A 22116-nucleotide genomic window follows, 5' to 3' on the forward strand; every position below is an offset into this window, starting at 1 on the left:
TTTTCAGGCCAGCAATGAGAGCCTCATATTCCGCCTCATTGTTTGAACAATCAAATGCCAATTTGTAAGAGCATACTCGTACCTTGCTTGGGACTTTGTTTTGGACAGAAAATGGGCTTCGAATCCACACACCTATACCAGCACCATCGCTGCCCACATCGCCATCAAAATCCATGGTCCAAAGACCATCCTCATCATCTTCTAAATGCTGAAATTGTGATGTCTCTGCATTTTCTGTTTGTTGCCCGTTCATTTCAGCTGTTGGCTTCATGACAGCGGACCTTTCTTCGCTTTCTTTTCTCAAAATTTCTCTAAAATTTTCTGTAATGTCTGGTATATCTTCTGCTTGAACCAACTGACTATCTATCTCATTAAAATTATCAGCAAACAAAACAAACGATTCCAAATCTGTATGTACATAATTTACAGGATGATTCACTGGCTTTTCCTTACTAGTGATCATGTATTTCATCTTTTGCTCCCTATATAACTTCCTCATCTGACCAAAGACCGGGATTGTAGCATAAGAAAAATCAAGCTGAAGTGTACCTTTGAGCTTGGCTCCCCAAGATCTCGAAAGCAACATGCCGAACTGCGGAGGAATATCCGCCACCACCACATCCATCAAAACATTCTTTGCTGGGATTTGATCTAGGCTCACCACCAAGTCCTTGATCAAACCAATACATTTTACCCGGCTGGAATCAAATGAATACAAATCATGATATTTCCTTGTGATGTCTAGTCCCAGCTTTTCCATAATTGCTTTCGGCATCAAATTATGCGAAGCTCCCGAGTCAAACATAGCATTATGTAAAACATACTCATGCAATTGCAAACTGATATAGAATGGAGGAACATCACTTTCGGGAGACTCACCATTTAAAGCAGGCCCAAAAATCAATTCCAGCTGATCATCTTCTACATTCACCGTGTCTAGCATTGGATAAAAATTCAACATCTTGGAGATTTGGCCTCGGTAAGTGTTGTTCTTCATGATTTTCATCAAAGGAATGGACACTTTCAACTTTGAAATTTCATTCTCCAAACTGAAAGCTGTAACCTTCTCACCTTCTTTAGCCGGAACTTCTCTTCTTTCAACTTTATCTCTCGGTGTACTTGCTGGCTGATCTAACTTGTTTGCTGATGATGATTGACTTGCTGAAGGATCAATTATGTCTTTTCCTTTTATCTGTGGGGAAGCTGAATCATTCTTTGCTGAAGCATCTTTCCTTTTCTGAATGGGATTTATGGGAACATCTCAGTTTCTTAATTGCCTCTGCTGAACGGACAAAGCATTGAGATATCCTCTTTGGTATTCCTCTGATTCTTCCTCAAGTACTGCCTCATTTGATAAGATATAATGCTCATCCTGATGTGTGACTGAATTTCTCACAAATTCTTCTTCTTCTATAATATAGGTAGGCAGATCATCAGGAGTGAAAAAGTGATTTTCCTCTCCCACCGTATCACCTTCATCCTCTGATTCTTGGCTAACAAAATTCTGCTGAAAAGGAGGTTTAATTTGCTGCTGAACTGCTGCCTCTTGTGCTCTTGTTTCACACTGTTTGATTCTATATTGCGGCTGTTGCGGACCTCGGAAATTAGGATTACAGATCTGCGGTTCCGGCTTGCTGAGATGAGTATGTTCAAGTGCTCTTTCAATCTTTTCAACCTTACGGAGGAGCTGATCTGATGTAGAAGCTTCTTCTTTGATAGTGACTCGCTTTTCCGCCTTCATCCTCGCTCTTTGATCATTCAAATTCGCTTCAACACTAACAGCAATTTTCTGCATATCCTCCAACGTAGGCGGATCTCTATCTCGCAATGAATAAGCCATCTCCGGATCAAAGCCATCCGGGAATTTAAGAAGTGCTGATTTTCTTGACGGTCTCAAATCATCGGGAATAGCATTGTACACTGTATTAAATCTGATTATGTAATCTTGAACGGACTCACCATGATTACGCTTGAGGTTGTTGTATTCGGCATTAATCTGAAGCGGATCCTTTCTGATTTCCCATCGATCTAAAAACTGCCTTTGAAGTGCCTCTAAAGTAGCAATGCTCCGGGCTGTCAAACCTCTGAACCACTTTCTTACTTCGCCATCAAATGTTTGTACAAACAAACGCATAGTTACATCATCTTCATCTATCTCATATAGATCAAAGAAAGTCGTCATTTTGTCTATATGTTGTTGAGCAGAAATACTCTGTGGAGTGCCATCAAACATGGGAATTTTACTCTGATAATCGGCTGGCATATCATGCAGATTTTGGGGAAGAGCAAGAGGAGCAAATCGGGCAGCCATTGCTTTAGGTAGATTGGGTCTAGGAGTAGCAGGTGGAGTGAGTGTAGCTGTAGTATGAGGAGTATGAGGAGGGGAAGTGGTATGGGATGTAGAGGGCGAACCAACTGTAGATTCCGGATAAGTGATTATAGGAGAAACATAAATAAAAGGAGGATTGGACTGCTCATGCGCCGTGATAGTGGATCCGATATGGACAGATATAGCTTCAATGAACTCAGCAAGATTAGTAGCGTGAATATCTAACTGAAGAGATCTTAGGATGAAATTGTCAACCAATTTATTGTGTCTCTCAACTTCAAGGGCAGCTGCAAAATCAGGGTTGGGAACTAGAGTGTCAAGTGCACTTTCAGATTTGGTTTTGAACAAGGACAACTCAAAACTCACGTCAAAATCAATGTCTTCAAGATACTCAAAAACAGCTGGACATGAATGAGATTTGAATATATGACCAGAATCTGAAGCCAGTTTGGATATCAAGGAACAAATAGCCAATCAGCCTGTGAAAACTCTTAACCAATCATCCAAAAGTTTAGAGTTTACAAATATACTGGGGTGAAATACAATCGAGGTGGCTGTATTCACAAGCTCACGGAGATTGACTGAAGCAGCGTTTATCTACTTCCGCTAATGCAAAGCAAAAGCGTTTCGAAGGCTACCTGGCATAACTTCAGGCTCCGTCTAAGACTTATGAAACCAACATATCGATCAACAAACAATTTGTTCTCCCCAGTATGGTCGCCAATATGTTAGCGCTTGAAATTTCACCTCAGGCTGAAAAAGGTAAACTCCAAGGCAACATCAAACCACTTAGCCTCGTAGCTAGCCCTACGGGGCAGGAGAGGGCTCTCTCCGGTCTATCTCGGTAAAGATCTTCAACGGACGAGATAACCAATAAGGAAACACTGATTTTAGGCTAGTAAACTGATAAAAGGTTTGAATTGAGAAGTTTTAAGATTTTGGTGGAAAATCGGGGAAAGGCAATTTTGGGTGCGGGGATTGGACACAGTTTTTGCAGGGGGTTCTTTGGGGCAAGGTAGGAGACAGTATTGATGCCCTTGAATTAATTGAATGGATAGAAATGACCGATGAGGAGCTAAAGAGAGCAAGAAACCTTCAAGAGTTCTCTTTAGACAGATGAAAACATAAATATTAAGCAAACTTAAAAGCAGAGCATGGCAATCATGAATTCTACTTTAACACTTCATTTGCCTAATTTGCAGAAGGAAAGGTAAGGAGATGATTCACATAACAAACTTACAAGTACAAAGAGAAACACACCCTCAATACATGTAACCACAGGAATCCCAAAAAGGACTGCAAAACCCTGGTCTTTCTTCCTTTGTCAAAATTGCAGAGATACAATGAGTAATACAATAGAGCTTTCTCCCTCAAGAGTCCAACCATGAAAATGACCAAGAAAGTACATAATATAGGCAATATAACATCTTTCCTTGCCTCTAGGGGTCGAGCTTTATCCTAGGAGTTGTTTCAACCAATTCTAAACTGAGCACTAAAAACTAGGCAGTCAAAACAACTTGCCTCTATAAGCTAGGAAACCAATTCATTCATTAAATTTTTGCCTATCTCATGAATGAATCTTCTAGAAGAGATAAATAAGTGTCAAAATATCATAAATTTACATCATTTACAACAAGCAGGATGAAAATCTACTCCAGAAAGTCAAATCCAGTCAAAACTGCGTTTTGCTGAGCTGTAGGTGAATTTCTGTGAAAATTGCCCAACAGGTCGCGCCCTAATCCTGAACAGGTCGCGCTACTTTGGAGCTGCTTTTGAGGTACTTCCAGGTGTCCAAATGAGGCAAAAGTGGGCTTGTTGGAAAGGTCTGGATGTCTAATTTCCAACCCAAGTGGAATTTCTGAATTTGGTGGTCATTTTCCCCTCCAAAATTGCAATCTCCCAAGACTGCTTCCTGTGTGTCAAAAAGGTGGCAGAAAGTCATTTTTTTGCTTGTTTTTTGACTTTCTGGAGGCCCAAAACTTGGTGAAATTTCTTGGAAATTGCTGAGAAAGTGTATCTTTGCATGAAAAATCCAAAAATGCTGATTTTTCCAAAAAGGAGTTGCCCAACGAAAAGGTCGCGCGCGGCGCGCGACCCGTTGGTAGAGAAAACCTGTTTTTTGCCAAAAAAATCACAAATGACCAAAAATGCTCAAAATTTTTAGAATTTTGTGCTGGAGTTAAGTCATTTAGTATCATGCTCCTTCAAGGAAGCCTCAGCCAAGATGTGGAGAGGATTGGGCCTTTTCCTTCGTTTTAGTGCTTTGGCCAACCGCCCTTGGATCACCTTCATTTTCGCCTTGCATACGTGCATTCGGGCCCAATAGTGGTTTTTCATGTTCCGGAGTAGGTCCTTATCTCTGTTGGCCTTGGCCAGCAGCCTCTCCAAATGAGCATTGACCCGAAGAAGCATAGCCTCTCCAAATGAGCATTGACCCGAAGAAGCATAGCCTCTCGCTCAACGGGTACCAAATCACCGGGTCTCTTGCGCGCCAAGTTGCTGTCTTCATGGATCCTCCGCAACTCATCAAGAGTATGCTCCTCTTCAAGTTGCTTGTTGCGCTGCTCCAAGTAGGTGATTTTCCAATTTGCCATTTCCAATCTTTGCTGTAATGAATCATTTTCAGCCCTTAGGTGCTGAATGATCTCCTCTGACTCTAGGCTAGGAGAAATGATGTCAAGATCAACAACCTCTATGCCTGGAACACCTGATGGCCCCTCATCAATCTTGGGCTGCTTGCCTCTCTCTGGTACCTGTGCTACTGAAGAAGGCGAGGCCCCTTCCACCTGGTGTGGAGATAACACTCGCTGAGCTGATGAAGAAGGTGAGACCCCTTCCACCTGGTGTGGAGAAAATACTCGCCTAGCTGATGCAAATAAGGCCCTGTGGCCTCTCTGATATGTGACCAATGGAGGAGAGCTGACATGTCTAGTCTCAGGGATATCATGCTGTTGTGATGGTCCTCCCTCCTCATGAACAACCTCAGGGAGTGGTGATGCTGGTGCAGTGAAAAAATCTCGAGAGATAAAATCCTCCCATGTGATACCCTGCTGAGTCAACTGATGTATGACCACAAGCTGGATCAAACCATAATGATAGAGGCTCATGTATTGTTGTGTTGGGCTCCTTCTCTGCATCAAGGGCACCATCTTCTCAATATTCTGGCACAGGAAAAAAGGGATGTTCATCATCCGTACCCGTGTGAAGTGCATCAACAAGCGAATATGGTACGAATACACACATGAAAATCTGCCCTCACAGGTGAAATAGCGCATGATAAGCCTCATCAAGGGAGCATACTCATCCCTCAAAAATCTGAAAGGAAATACACCAGTCATGTGCCTCGTATAGGCAGGTTTAATGTAGGGCTCATACTGAAATCTGTCCAATAGTTTGCGCTTGTTCCACACTTCTCCAACATTAGGTATCCCTGTTGCTTGAGCAATCATCTCAGGTGTCAATGTAAAATCCACCCCTGCAAGGTTCACATGCCCATCATGCAAATGCAAAACAAACAAGCGGGCCAATTCCCTGTGATGCTGAATTTGAGAGATCCTCTCGCAAAATTCATAACATGACTGATAGCGGAAACATGTGACTGCAATTGGACAAGCCTGCAAATCGGTCAAAGAGGTGGGCTCCTCTCTCCTATGGTGACCACTCTTACCACCCCTGTGAGGCCTCCTTTGTACCTCAACCTCTGGAGTTGACTCACGGTCATCACTTTGCTCATAGTCGGTTTCGGTTTCTGACATGGTTTCGAGAGCAAAGTGGTTGGAATGTACTGCTGCTTCTGCTAAAAAATCTGCTATTTTAATTGTTGAAATGTTGTTTCAAGGGGACAAATAGCACAAGGGAAATGTTAGGGAAGGGAGACTTTTAAGGGAAATTTGGAAAAATATATGAAATAGGGAGTTTAAGGGAAGGAATCATGATATATACCCCATCACACAATTATAGTTTGCAAAGGTTTTATGAGAGGTAGGGTTTAGGGTTAGATTCTTGATTTTTAGGAATAGGGGCAGGGTTTTAGGGCTTTTGGTATTTTTGGTAGAGAGATTGAGTATAAATGATGAGGGAGGTGGAAATGGGATGTAGGGAAAAAGTGGGGGTGAAAAGGATGACCTTGAAAACAGCCAGACAAACCCTAGCCTTACTAACACTTTGACATTCTTAAGCAAATATACATTGGACTCATTATTTCAAAATGATGGCTTTAAAATACATTCTCATGCTTTTCAAGCTTTGGCAAACAATGTATTTTAATGATGGGAGGCCTACCTGCAACCTTGAAGCAATCCAGGGTTGTTTTGTAGTTTACAAGCGAATTTTGGTGGAAGAATTCCCAACAGGTCGCGCGCAAGGCTGAACGGGTCGCGCACGCCCAACAGGTCACGCCTGTGCTTTTCTTGAACTGCGATGGGCGCCCTGACACGTCGCGCGCAGGCTTGAACAGGTCGCGCGCAGGCACTCTATGCAATTTCGCCTAATTTCTCTTCAATCACTCTTCACTATTGCTTTGAGGCACAATGATGACTAAATGGAGGGAGAGAGGAGCTTTATAGGCTCGATTTAAATTAATTTCCTTTCAAACCTTCTTTCTAATGTTTACATCATGACACTTTTTCAAAACTTGAATACTGCTGATTTTATGGTTTCCTTTTGTCCTGAAATTGGTTGAACTGATGTTTTTTCTTGAAAATTTTTGCAGGGATAGCTTCTGAGGAATCTTGGCAAAGGGGACTAGGGTTGCATGCTGACTTTCGAAGAATTTTCAATTTTTACAATTTTTTACAAAAATTTGAGAAAATGACCTTGGGCTTTAAAAACAGGGTTTTTAAATCCAAGGTAAAAATTAACTGTACAAGATGAAATCTTTTGAAGAAATACTTTGATAGTCATCCCTCTGGCCTGCTGGGCATTTATTGACTTTTAAAGACATGACCTTAAAGACAAATTGGACCTAAACCCTAGACCTAGGACTTTTGACCTCAAGACAAGACAAGTAACCTTGAAAGAGTTTATTGACTGAAACAACTTGATCCAGCAGTGCCAAGAGGGGAATAAATACACCAGCTCCTCCATCAGGGTTATGGCATGCCTAATGGAATGCAATGAGATGACACTGATGAGACACCTACTTATGCAAATGCAAAGAGCTTTGATCGCTGATGGAGGGCTACTAGACCGACTCTAACACTACCCTTGACACTTCAATTGAAAGACGTTGCTTGCTCTTTTCTCCACAAAATAGCAGCAAGAGCCAAGATACTACCATACATGCATATGGTTAGATGGGTAGTGGAGAATGTCAATATTGAAGATAGACAATTCAAGAATTCAGAGATGCAGCTGATGGGATCATTTAAAGCCGAAGATTTGAAACAAATGTATCATCTTCCCAACCCTTGGGATATATATGATAGATCATTCCTGGCCAAGTTCGCAAAGCAAAATGAAGAACCCTTCAAGATGATTCAGGGGTGGAGAGTCCTAGAAAAAAAATTCAAATATGATAAGACGGGTATGTACCCCATATCTTCTTTAGCAAATCCCCACAACTATGCAACCTCTATGTTATGTAGATTGTATGGAATGCATAATGATACCAAGTTCTCTATAGAATGGGCCCCTTTAATTGATGCATGTATCAATTCTCATCTAATGAATTGGGCTACTATCATATCTGACAACTTAGCTACGGCTATTTCTGAATATCGTCAAAAGAGATCCACCTCCACATAAATATTTTCTCTATTTTATATGAGTGCTTATATCATGGAATCTATCTACTTTTATACTAAGTTTCCAATTATGGGTTGGAAATGGACCTTGCAAGACCCACACCCCATCCATCTTAGTCACAAACAATTGTGGGAATCCCATTTTATACCCCATTTTTACAAGATATGCAATGGTGTTATGCTACCATTACATCAAATGATTTTTGATGAAATGGTGCTGAGATTTTCTAAGGAAGCCACTACAGACCTTCTTGTAGTAGGCAAGCACTTTGTTGAGCAATGGTTCACGTATATCAGAGTTTATGGCAGTACAGCAGAACCACATGTACTTCCTTTGTATATCCCCAACAAGCTATTAGCTAGAGAAATAACTCACCAAATTGTTGCAAAAGGCTTAACCAAGACTTTGAAAGATAGAAACAAATCACTATGGCCACCCTTTCCCATCCGATGTGGTGCTTTTTCATTGGCGAACTTCAACCATGCAAACAAAGAATTACAAATCTTGGAGAAGCTCAGGCTGGCTACTCTACCAAAGAGGCAATTTGACCAAGAGAAAGTAGCACAAAAATTTACTATGTCAGTAAAGGTCAAACCATTTATCAATGAAGATCATGAATTTGAAGATTTATTACAATCAGCTAAGTCATTTGAACAAGAATTCAATTGGGAAAAGGTGAATTTGAATCCTAACAACTTCGAAAGGTTTCAGGAATTTAGAAATTAGAGGCTTGAAACAATCCATTTGGATTTGTTAAGAACTGTTGGACACCTAATCCTAAAGGGTTAGTGTGGAAGCTGAAAAGACTAAGCAGTCCAAGAGACCTTGGGATCTGAAACCCAAGGGTCACACATTGTACTATAAATGTATATCTGATGTTAATAAAAATATGCACTCACTGATTTATCTTTCACATCTGTCTTGCTGTCCATGTGTGTTTAACATGGTATCAGAGCAGGTACGTTCATAATCTGCTCAATCTTTTGTGACCCACTTGTTTTTTTGTGTGGCCTGTGTAAACCTACGCATCTATTATACGCTGGTTGTATATGTAAGATGGTGATGGCACATATATTTTGATTGATAACCTATGGTGTAGTGACAACATGTGTGTATGTATTTTTGCGCTGAATGAGTTTTAAAGACCGTAAACTATGCTTTGTCAATGATGTGTTGAATTATTTCGAAGGCCATAAATGCATTGTGAATTCCATATATAAAAAAAAAAAATGCGCATTCCTGTGTCTCCAGTTATTTGCATTCATTCGAATTAGGATTGGACGGTGGATACTTGTTTTCGAATTTTGAGATTGACAGTTTGGAAGGATATTTTAATTGTAACGTTGTAGAATCGGGTTGCCTTCTGCATTTGGGCAGCGACTAAGGCGGTGTGGTTAATGTTCTGTCCAACCTTCAATAAACGCTCTGTCTTCAGTGTTAGTGTTTCATAAACAAAGCAGAGAGATATATGGTGGTTCCGAATCCCTATTTACAGTTGAGACTTTTGAATTGCATCCACCGAGCTTCGTCTCCTTCTTCCTTTTGTTTTATTCCCGAAAAAAGAAATACAATTTGGTCTTTGTGCGTTTCGAACTTTGGATTCCTGACAGGATCGAGCTATGATGGGAGCGGAAGCTACAGTGGCGCTGCATGTTTTGCTGCTGTTATGACAGGCAAGGGAGAAAGTTGGTCAAATGGTGTCAGGAAATAGAAACGCCCCTCTGCCCATCATATTCACATTATGTCTCTGCCATTCTGCACTGTTCTTCTAAGAAAAACGCCTCTGTCCATCATATTCACATCATAGCAGTGTTTTCTCCATCAAAGCATTCTCCAACGGACGGCAGCTTTCCTTATTCCTCGCCTTTCACATGATAAAAAGATATTTCTATTGGCACATATTCCTGTCTCAATAAATGAACACAACACCTCTAAGATTTCATCTTGAAACGCATTTGCATGCTCATGGGCAGTTTTACTCTCACGTGGATTGATAATTTGGGGAAAGTCCGCAGGGGGAGACTCCAATATTGGCAAAGGACCGCGACCGTTCTTCACACGGAACAGTAGTTTAATTCTCCACCGGCGGCGATTCCCATTCTCTGCAGTTGCAAGAATCATACGGCCGTTTCCTTGGATTTCAAAATCTACACCTCCACTTGCCATCACAGTTTCACTTTTTAGATCTACCTGATTGGTTGATGTGTTGTTCCAGGAAGCTATAGCACCAGAAGTAGCATTTGACCGACGAGCTGTTTGAGACCCTATTAAATCTGGGTAGCGGAATTTCACTGTGACTGAGAGATGCATCTGAAGTGTATGAATTGCTATCGTGTTAATTGAATAGTTCAATGCGCAAAATAATGTGAATGTGATTTGGTATGATTTGATTTAAAATATAGTAACCTTTCCCTGTGTTGCGCCTTCGCGATCCTTTCGACTCCGAAGTTAGCGAGAGTCGAGCTCGGTGCCTGTGCACCTTCCTTTCTGGAACTTGAAAGTCAAGACCCACGCGTCTCGCGAGGTGTAGTGATTTGACCGAGGTGCTGTTTGAGACCCTATTAAATTTGGGTAGCGGAATTTCACTGTGACTGAGAGATGCATCTGAAACAGAAGAGCCATCCGAACGACGACGAGGAGTCCAAACCGGACGGTCAGAAGCAGAACCTTTGACGCTAGATGTATGCCGCCTCTGGAGTTGGACACCAGTATCAATGCCATTTGTGTAAAGTCGATATATCATGTAGAGCGTGAATCATATCATGTGAATAGCGCATTCTATGGATCGGTATTTGTTATGAAGCATTTCAAACCACAACGAAGGCTTGATAGATTCTGTATTGGGTGACAATGAATTTCTACAATTGGTTGGATTATTGTTCTAATTTGTGATCAAAGTATCACCGTCTTCGTCCCACATCGAAACTTTGACACAGTGAAGTAATTATCCTGACTACGACTGTCTTCGCATTGGATTGGGTTTCCTGTAATCGGATCTTTGCAGCTCTGTACATCAGGAACCAAACCCGATCTTCTGTTTGTGTCTGTGACAGAAAATTACCGATTCAACCTTCTGAGGAATATTTGGTTTGTAGCCATAGTGACATTGTTTTGTTCCTGAACCAAGTGGCCCAAGACAGGGGCACGCGATTTTATCCAACGTCGAAATTTCGAAATTTCTGAAGCAATAGTCCAAAATAATTCGGTGCAGAAGAGACTCTTGTAACTAGGCGTATTGCTTCCTTAAGCAATCGACGGCTTTGAATCAGAATCAAAGACTAAGGAGAACCTGGATCGACCGAATAGTAGCAGAAATCTTCGAAGGATTTTTGAGATCAGTGCCGTATACATCCACTCAGGGCTCGATGAATTCTATAACGTATATAATGCTCAAAAGACGCACAATCTAATCTGGGGTTCCTTGTTTACCACTGATTGCACCTTCCCTTATAGCATTGCTGTTTGTCATTACTAGAAGGTGCCACTTTGCATTATTTTTCAAAATAACCAGCATCTCCATCTGTGTCATGTCCATTGGTATTTCGAAGATTTCCATCCTCATCCATTCCATCAAAGAACTGAGACCTTTCTACTAATGTGGACTGAGCTGTTAAAAGGGCATCCTCATCAATTGGAGGATTAATTGGAACGACAAGAGTTCAAAGTTCATAAGCATTGGGGGCTATTTATATTCTTTAAAGTTGTGGTTATTTGGCATTGTATGAGATATTTGTGCAACATTGTCATTAAATGGAGCAAATTGATGATGCATTACAGTTACTAAATAGTCTAATCTTTTCCACTGTTGATGGGACAGTCAGAATCAGTAAGGATTTTCTCTCAGAAATTCAAACATGTCTACAAAATGCACAGGAAAATATTGAGTTTTTGCAGTTGGAGACAAAGCTACAGCAAGAAGAACTACAGCAATGGAGTCATCATTCTGAACCTGTTTCTGTTCAGAAGATTGAAACAGACTCCCATAAACAGCAAGTCAATAATGTTACTGTTCATTCAAATAAAGCAGCAATTGTAAATGCAGATGCAGAAACTCAGTCTGCACTTCCCAAGCCCATCATCAGGCCTTGGGAACAGCTTGTCCACAACAAGCACAGAACTGGTCTTGGATATGACAAGGACTTGTCCTTTCATATTCCAGACTATGCTAAGCCCATTCAGTTTCAAACTGCTGGATTCATTCATGACAGTTCACTTGCTCCTTATGACAGTTCAGTTTCAGCTGTTCCAGATTCTATTCCTCTTTCACCGCAGCAACAAGAACAACAGATTGTGAAATGCCAACACTGTGACCGAGTTGGCCATTTGAAAGATCACTGTTTTGATCTTCATCCATGTAAGCACTATCATAAAACCAACCATTCTTCACACAGATGCTTCAGAAACAAACGTCCTGCAAGAACAAAGATTCATCTTGGATGGATCGCTTCTTGGCAATGGGCATCAACAGCCAAGAAGATATTCCAAACACATGTTAGAACTTGTTCCAGAGTATTGAACAGTCTTGCAGTTGAGTTTTCTCCATCTTCTCACCTTGTATCTGACAGGGGGGGAAATGATGGTCATCTACAAGCTTCAAAGCCACATCAAGCGAGCCTGAGCCACAACCTGCCACACCAGTTTCAGAGTTGTAGCCAGAGACAAGATGCCTGAACATGCCTTCAGAGTTGTTGGTCATCCTTAAACCATCACAGATTGAGAACACTTCCTCTAGCAGAAGACACCAGCTTCTTGCCAGTTTTGGAAGAGTTCCAGGAATTGCATTAAGCATTCCAGAGTTGTTGGTTATCCTTAAACCATCACAGGTTGAGACTTCCCTTTTCAGGTTGAAGTTTTACCTTTTATGCGGGGTGAGACCTCCCTTTTATGGTTGAAGGTTTCCCTCTTTAAAACAATAGGATCACTTCCTCTAGCAGAAAACTTCAGTTTCTTGCCAGTTTTGGAAGAGTTCCGGGAACTGCACTAAGCGTTCCAATGTTGGTGGTCATCCTTAAACCACCGCCCTTTTTTACCAACATTTCATAGAGCACATTCAGCCTAGTGCTGCCATGCATTTTTTGCACATTTTGTATTACATCTCTTTTCTTGGACTCATACATAACCCTTCGGATTAAGGGGGGGAATGTTGGACACCTAATCCTAAAGGGTTAGTGTGGAAGCCGAAAAGACTAAGCAGTCCAAGAGACCTTGGGATCTGAAACCCAAGGGTCACACATTGTACTATAAATGTATATCTGATGTTAATAAAAATATGCACTCACTGATTTATCTTTCACATCTGTCTTGCTGTCCATGTGTGTTTAACAAGAACTGATAACAAAACTACGCCCAGTGTGACCATTAACAATGAGGAACCAAATTCTCGAATAGAATCTCAAAAGAATGCAGCCCAGAACACAGGCAAGACACAGGAAACAAAGGCTATGGCAGAATCTAGCAAAAGGTCAGTTGAGAAACAGGTCAAAACTGACCTAACTCAGGATACCAGTCCCAAAGGCGAAAGCAGTGATATGGAGTAGGAATGGGGCCAGTTTAATAAAAAACTCCAAGATAATTCCAAAGCAACAAATTTCCAAGAAACTACAGGATATCATACTCCACAACAAACTCAGAAAGTTTCATAGTCTGAGCCAATGAACGAACAAGCAACAAATTCACAGAATGCAGAGATCATACCTACATTTCCGACATCTGAGATTATCCTAAAAGTTACAAAAATACCTCCTTTAGATGTATTCTATAGCCCAATGCATAAGGATATAGTAAGAAGACAGAGGAAGAGAAGGAGAGTGGAAACACCTGAAATTCCACTAGGGAATGGACCAATGGATATAGTCTGGAAGGATATTCCTTCAAATCTAACTAAAAATTTAACTAGGTTGTCACAATTTTAGGGGCATATGCTACTGCCACCATTGATAAGGCCACTGAAGTATCATTTTTGTTAAGAGAAAAAGAAGAAAGGATAGCACAACTTGAACAACAGCTGGAAATTGAGAAAACAAATGTGAACAAGCAAGCCACAGAACAAATAGTCCAATTGCAGCAAAGTATGGAAGTACTTAGGATAAGCCACGAAGCATATATCTCAGCAAAGAATATGCAAATCCAAGAGTTGCAAGAGACTATGGAAAAATATAAAGATGTCCCCACTATTGATGAGTTCATCAAAGAGGCATTGGAGCTAAACTCCATTATGTCAAAACAGCAAGATCTATTTTGCCAGAAAATGTCCCATATCACCCCTTATTTGAATACTAGTGATCAATTAATAGATAAGGCAATTGATCAGAGAACTGAGTTTAATGACTTAAATACTAAGATCTCTGACTATATTGAATGGAAAGAATATGAATAAGGAAAAAGTGTTAATATGCTAGAGATTGAAGAAACACAAAAAGACATATTATTCACAGATTGGGATGCATGGATTAAGCAGGCAGAATTGGCAGTAGCAAGAGAAGCAAGAGTGGTAAAGAATATAATAAAGGAAGTAAATCATACTTTGCACACCACCAACTTAATAAAAGAAGGTAATCCAAAGTCATTGCCAGATATGAAAGAGTTGTATAAAAACAGGAAAGCAAAGATTAAAATCCAAAGAGAGGCAATCACAAAATTATCAAAGACCAACTGGGAGGCATATTGGCAATTGCTTGTCAAACCTCGCAACCAAATTATGACACTAAATTGTTCACTCAATTCAACGCAAAGAATGCTGCCACCTCTTAGAGATGCCATCTTTGCAAGACAGGTCAGAATGCAATTCGGAGTTCTTCCTCAAGTAAAACCAATGTCTGACATATGCGACCTCAAGGAAAAGTTGGCAGACAGCAAGACATTTTCATAGCCTCGCTTCATCAAATTGATTTTATTTTTAGATTTAGTTACTAGTTAAGAGGAAGGTTGTTTGAAACCTCCTCAAATGTTTTTTATAATCTATTTTTAAACTTTAGTTAGATAGTATTTATACCCTTCTCATGCATTTAGAAAGTTCCACGATTCTATCAAAAAACATTTGCAAAGAATGCACTTTTGTAAGTTTGTAGATGCCTTGATGAAATTATGGAACATGGTCGTTACTTTTGAATATCAAACTACTTTCTTTTGTTGATGCACTACTATGTGCTTGGAGAATAATTTGATTGAAGAAAGGAGCTGATCTATGTCACTATTAAAATGAGCAGAACCTCACACATATGGTACTTTTATCTTGTATGATCAGTTTTGTTTTATTAAATTAGTGATAACATTTCATTTCATGAATTATATATGGAATATGTTCTTTATGTTATGTGTTAATTGCACTACTGCATGATACTTAGTTGAAAGTGTTTATTTTTGTATATGATCATTAAATTTATGTGATATAATTTTCACATTTCTTTGACTAACTATTCAGTCAAAGAAATTATATTTACATGTTATCATCTTTGGTTAACACGTGAATGATCTTTATTGACACGTATCAAATAGATATCTTTTTCAAATTGCATATCAAACAAAATATCCAGGGTTTATATTAGATTAAGTTAATTAGAGATTTGCATGTCAAAATAGGTCATTTAGTTATCATTATGCTTATTTCAATCACTTGAAAACCACCCATCATCATTTTCAAACCCGCATTAGGAAACGGGTCCCATAATCCCCACTCAGAGCCACCATACCAAACAGAAAAGGAGTTTCTTTCTAAGGTACGGACTGGGTGGTTATCCCCCATGTTGGAGCAACAAAATTTTGAGGCTTCAACACCTCCAAAATAAGAAATATATATTTACAATATAAAAAATGTGTCTTCACGACTCTTCATAACCCCTCAAAAAATCACCATTGAATTTTGATCATTTCCCCTCTTCTAGAGTTCAATTTGGCTCCAAAACAATTCCAAAAAGCCATATAAAATTATATAAAAATTAATTGTCCGACAAAGTAGTAGATTCGGGGCACATTACGCAAAATGATCCTTTATGAGTTCTACAAAATAATATTTAAGGATTTGACAAAATGAACAAGTTGTGTTTGAGTTCCAATTCTTCTTTCAAAAGCACAATTTCTTCTTCTGATTTTTTGCAAATTCCTTCCCTTTGTTCAACTATTCTAACAAAAACTCCTTTACCCTTTTGGCTTCCTCTAGTTCAACCTTGGGAGTGATAATGGGATCTTCATCTTGATCTCTATCTTTGAGTTGTTGATCTAGATGTCCCACCCTCTTTCAAAGGGTTTTTATTTCTTTCAATGCACTCTCTAGTTCTCCTTCATACTATTTCTTCTTCTTCAATGAAGAACAATGTTTCACCTCTTTCTCATTAACCACACTTTCATTGCTTTCATAATCACTTTCTTATTTTGAGAAGAATTTCTTCTTTTTGGAATTTAGTTTTCTTTTTGACCCTTAGACTTGAATCTTAATTTGTCATCACTATACATAAGGACATTTAGAAGCATAATTTCTTACTCTTCCACATTCAAAGTATTTAAAATTAATATTTCAATTGAACTTTTTGGTTCCCCTCTTTAGCTTTCTGATGAACTTGGCGTCTTCTTCATCAGAGTCATGACTAGAGTTTTCTTGATTCTCGTGTTTTTTTCCTTCTTTGGATTCTCTAAATGATGTTTCTTTGATTCCTGACTTTTCCTTCTCTATCTTTAGTTCAAATGTTGTGAGTGTTACATTAGGCATACCTATGTTACATTTATTTGTGTATGATATCTTTTCAAGGGTTGATAACTTGGGATTGAATATTGGAGGCAAGATCTCAATATTTTTCGAACGAGAACATCATCCTTGAATTCTTCACTGAGACTTGCAAAAGAGCTAATAACTTTGTCTACTCGAAGGAAATATGAGGCAATATCCTCATCTTCTTCCATTTTCACACTTTCAACTTCATCCCTGTAAGATAGTAGCTTGGCTTCCTTCACTTTCTCGCCCCTTTCATAACATTTGTTAAGCTTGTTCCATAAATCATGAGATGACTTACAATGCATTACTTTGAAAATTTTTGAATCTGATAGACTACTCAAAATGGCATGCTTAGCTAATAAGTTAGTTGTATAGAGGGCCTTACCAACTATATCTATAGGAGGAAAGTTAGGAACTTTGTAATTTTTCTCTACAACTGCCAAAGCATCAACGCCCAAGGAAATGAGGTAGGTTTCCATTCTTATGTTCTATAAATCATAGTTGGATCCATCAAATGAAGGATTCTTACATGATGATCTGGCAGTGGCCATATTTCCTGAGATAATCCTTCAAGCAATTAATTGTTCCTATAGGAACCTGCTATAATACCAGTTGTTAGACCAACAATCACACTAAGAGGGGGGTGGTGAATCAATGTAATGGCAAACTTATCATTTCAAAATATTTCATCAATAATTAATTATGTAGTAGTGCATCAGATAATAATGTGTGTCATAACAATTAAAAAAAAAAATCATTAGGAAACCATCATCACATCAACACATCAGAAAACCAGATTTTATGTGAAACCCTTGTGGGAGAAAACTACACATTGTTTTAGTCTTCTTCCATACATTTACATAGATATGTAGGCACCAACATGCTAAAGGTGTTGGATGAAAATTGGCATTGATGTCAAAGGGGGAATGGGTCATTGTTTATTAAAGTTTCCGTTGATTTCAAAGTCATAATTTTAGGGATGATACCCTAACTTTGGGATGATCAAAGCATATGATAATAGTTCAAGAATCCCTAAAGAGGAAAAGGGTTTAAGCCCTCAAATGAAAAAATGACAATCAAAAGAAAATAAACAAAAAGGTGGTCAAATCCAAAGAAAATTCAAGGAAGGACTATATCATCAGGTATACCTCATCAAGATCTTTCAAATGGTATATGGCACCCCCTCTAACTCCTCGCGGTTAAAGAGAAATGATTTTTGGATTTTTGATGCTCCATTTGGATACCCTATCTTTGAATGATTTTTTACTCCATTTACGTAGCTCAAATGGAATTATAGCATACATCATTGGAAAACTTATTTTGAGACCTTTTCAATGGTATACATAATTCCCTCTAATTCCTCATGTTTGAGGAGATATGATTTTTTGAATATTCACTATACATTTTTCCAGGTCTACAAGCCAGTCTAGCCTGTGGAAAAGTTGACCCAACCAGTGGACAATTCGTCCTATTTTGGACCCTAAATGCATTATATATGGGTGTGAGGAGGAGGAATTTTAGGGATTCGCTCAAGGTAAATTTAGATTTGTTGAAAGAAATGAACAAAATAAGTGTTTTTTGGGTTCATATCTCATGAACTAGAAATGAGGAGGGGCTAGATTAGGGGGGATATCTATGGAAGAACTTTTAGCACATTTTTAAAGGATTTTGGCATATTTTTTGAAGTTATTTTTGGCATAATTCTTATAGAATTTGGGAGCAGTTATTGAAGTTATTATTGTAGAAGTTTGGAGTAGATCTTGAAGTTATTCTTGTAGAAGTTTGGAGCAAGTCTTGAAGTTATTCTTCTAGAAGTTTGGAGCAGATATTGAACTCATTCTTGTAGAAGTTTGGAGTAGACCCTAAAGTCATCCTTGTAGAAGTCTTGAAGGAGATTCGAGTTAAATTTTGAGGATGATGCAGATTTTCTATGAGAGATCTGAGCTACTAAAACCAAAATCTAAGGTTTGTTCTAAGGCATATTTAAATCAATTCAATTGAAGGTATGAATTAGAATCTATTTTGTCGCAATGGAGGTCAAAGTTATAATGGCATACTTATTGGATGAAATTCAAAGTTGAATATGTTTAGGTGGTAGTGATTGTAAATTGTTGTATTTGGGTCACTATCCATTGTATGGGAGCCCAAGAAATTTTGTTTTATCTTTTATTCTAAAGGGTGGAAGGGTGGTGCTAGGAAAGGAAGTTGCAACTTCCTTGAGGAGGTTGTTTCCTCCTTCCAATAGAATATGGTAAATCCTGGGGTTTTACTTGGTAAACTAGAAGTTGTATCTTCCCTTGTAATATAAATATATTGTTCATACTCTATTCCTCATGTTTGAGGAGATATGATTTTTTGAATATTCACTATACATTTTGCCAGGTCTACAAGCTAGTATAGCCTGTGGACAAGTTGACCCAACCAGTGGACAATTTGTCCTAGTCTGGACCCTAAATGCATTATATATGGGTGTGAGGAGGAGGAATTTTAGGGATTCGCTCAAGGTAAATTTAGATTTGTTGAAAGAAATGAAAAAAATAAGTGTTTTTGGGGTTCATATCTCATGAACTAGAAATGAGGAGGGGTTGGATTAGGGGGGATATCTATGGAAGAACTTTTAGCACATTTTTAAAGGATTTTGGCATATTTTTTGAAGTTATTTTTGGCATAATTCTTATAGAAGTTGGGAGCAGTTATTGAAGTTATTATTGTAGAATTTTGGATTAGATCTTGAAGTTATTCTTGTAGAAGTTTGGAGCAAGTCTTGAAGTTATTCTTCTAGAAGTTTGGAGTAGATATTGAACTCATTCTTGTAGAAGTTTGGAGTAGACCCTAAAGTCATCCTTGTAGAAGTCTTGAAGGAGATTCGAGTTAACTTTTGAGGATGATGCAGATTTTCTAAGAGAGATCTGAGCTACTAAAACCAAAATCTAAGGTTTGTTCTAAGTCATATTTAAATCAATTCAATTGAAGGTATGAATTAGAATCTATTTTGTCGCAATGGAGGTCAAAGTTATAATGGAATACTTATTGGATGAAATTCAAAGTTGAATATGTTTAGGTGGTAGTGATTGTAAATTGTTGTATTTGGGTCACTATCCATTGTATGGGAGCCCAAGAAATTTTGTTTTATCTTTTATTCTAAAGGGTGGAAGGGTGGTGCTAGGAAAGGAAGTTGCAACTTCCTTGAGGAGGTTGTTTCCTCCTTCCAATAGAATCTGGTAAATCTTGGGGTTGTACTTGGTAAACTAGAAGTTGTATCTTCCCTTGTAATACAAATATATTGTTCATATATATCTTGTGTTCCTTTGATGTGATGTTATTGGTTAATTGTTTTGAAGCTTAATTTATTGAAATTTAGGAAATATTGATTCACTCTCCCTCTCTATATTTCCAACAATTGGTATCAGAGAAGGTCGCCCTCTAACAATGTAATCACTAGAGGAAAGATTGTATGGAAGGCATATCTTCAAGAACAATCCCAGTGTTTTATGGAAATGCTTATTCACTATGGAGTATTTGCATGAAAACCTGCTTGAAGGATTTAGGAGTATATGTTTGTTTCCTCATCGTAAATGGCTACAAAGTTCCTAAAAATACTCCAACTGACCCTGATGAGAAGAAGTTGGTTAGTGATAATTCAAAAGCTCTTAATACCATCATGGGTGGATTATCAAGAACCATTAAGTCCAAGGTAATTTCTTGCACCACAACCAAATAAGTTTGGGATAAACTTAAAACTCTATATGAAGGTGATGATAAGGTCAAGAAGGTCAAACTTCAAAAGTATAGAGCCCAGTTTGAAAATTTGAAAATGGATGAAAAAAAAAATATTGTGACTTATTTACTCATAGTAGATGAAGTTTTCAATTTCATATGAGGATTAGGAGAAAATTTTGAATATCCTTTGATCATACAAAAGGTCCTGAGATTTCCTCCCTTAAGATATGATGTTGATGTATCTTCCATAGAAGAAACCAAGGACTTGACTAAGGTGAATACAAAAGATGCACCATTAAATAGAGAATAAGATTTTAAAGGCACAAGGAGGACAAGAAACAAAGAATTCAAGGTCGATGGAAATCTAGATGATGATTTAGATGCAAAAGAAGCAAATTTCATCGGGAAACAAAAAATGGAAACCAAAACACAGAAAGTTAAGTTACCATTTAAATATTTTGAATGTGGTAGAATAGGTCATTATGCTAAGAAAAATTCCTTTTAATGAAAATAAAAGCTTCCACAAGAAAAATCTTTATTCCAAAGAATACAACAACTCTTTACATGAAAGTGACACAAAAGAACCAGATGCAAGAAAAGTTCTCTTCATAACCCAAGAAAATCAAGATAATGACTATGATGATGAAGAGTTCAATGGTTCATATGATGAAAAACCAAATAGAAGAATATATTCCTTTTGGAGACTTAGAAAATATCTAGGGACCGAACATGAAGATGAAAATCTTCAAGAAACGTTGAATAATAGTGAAAATGAAAATTCCTTTCTTAGAAATAAAACAGAGAATTGAAAAACCTACAGGAAAAGTGTGATGAAGAAAATATCTCTTTAAAATTTTGTTGACACTAGAAAATAATACACATGTTTGCACAATCAAGAAGACGTTAAAAGACGTCCAGCAGAATGCACAAGTGAATATTTTCCAACTAAATACAAAATGAAGTTTAAAAAATTTAATTTCTCCTAAGGTACAAAGTTTGTAAAGATAAAAAAATTGAGGACATCATGGCTATTTCTTTGATAGCAGCACATGCTGAGAACATCCTTCAAAAGCTGCACAGACAAAGAAATGGATAAATCAATGATTCATGACCACTCACACTTGGAGTTGATTCCAGGACAACCGAATTTGAGTTGCCCTAAAGATATGCATCCCTCAATGGAATCATATTTTCCTACTCGTGTCATTATCATGCATGAACTAAGAGAGGGAAGAAGGATTCGAAAAATTCTATATAAACAGGGCATGGGAGAACCAAAATATGAGATATTGTTATGATGGACAAATTTCTATAAGAGCAATCCACCATTCCATTTTTGAAGCCAAACAAAGTAAGAGCACTAACATGTTGGCCATATTACTTCTAAGCAATCCATCATCTTAGTGAGAAAAGAGGAATCCACCATTGGAGAGTCTTCATACTTCTTTGAGAGAGAGGAGAAACTTACAAAGAGATTGAGGAAAAGAACCCCCCTTTCTGAGAATTTTTGAACACCATAGCTCAAAGAATTCTCTTCAAGTGTCTAAGAATAGACTAAGATTCATCGATTGTATTCAACCTCTAATAGAAACAGTCAATAAAGGGAGATTTTTCCATT

This window comes from Pinus tabuliformis, chromosome 4_2 (genome assembly GCF_031772625.1).
Source record: "Pinus tabuliformis cultivar Carrire ecotype Pingquan chromosome 4_2, CPIR1, whole genome shotgun sequence".
Classification (NCBI taxonomy): domain Eukaryota; kingdom Viridiplantae; phylum Streptophyta; class Pinopsida; order Pinales; family Pinaceae; genus Pinus; species Pinus tabuliformis.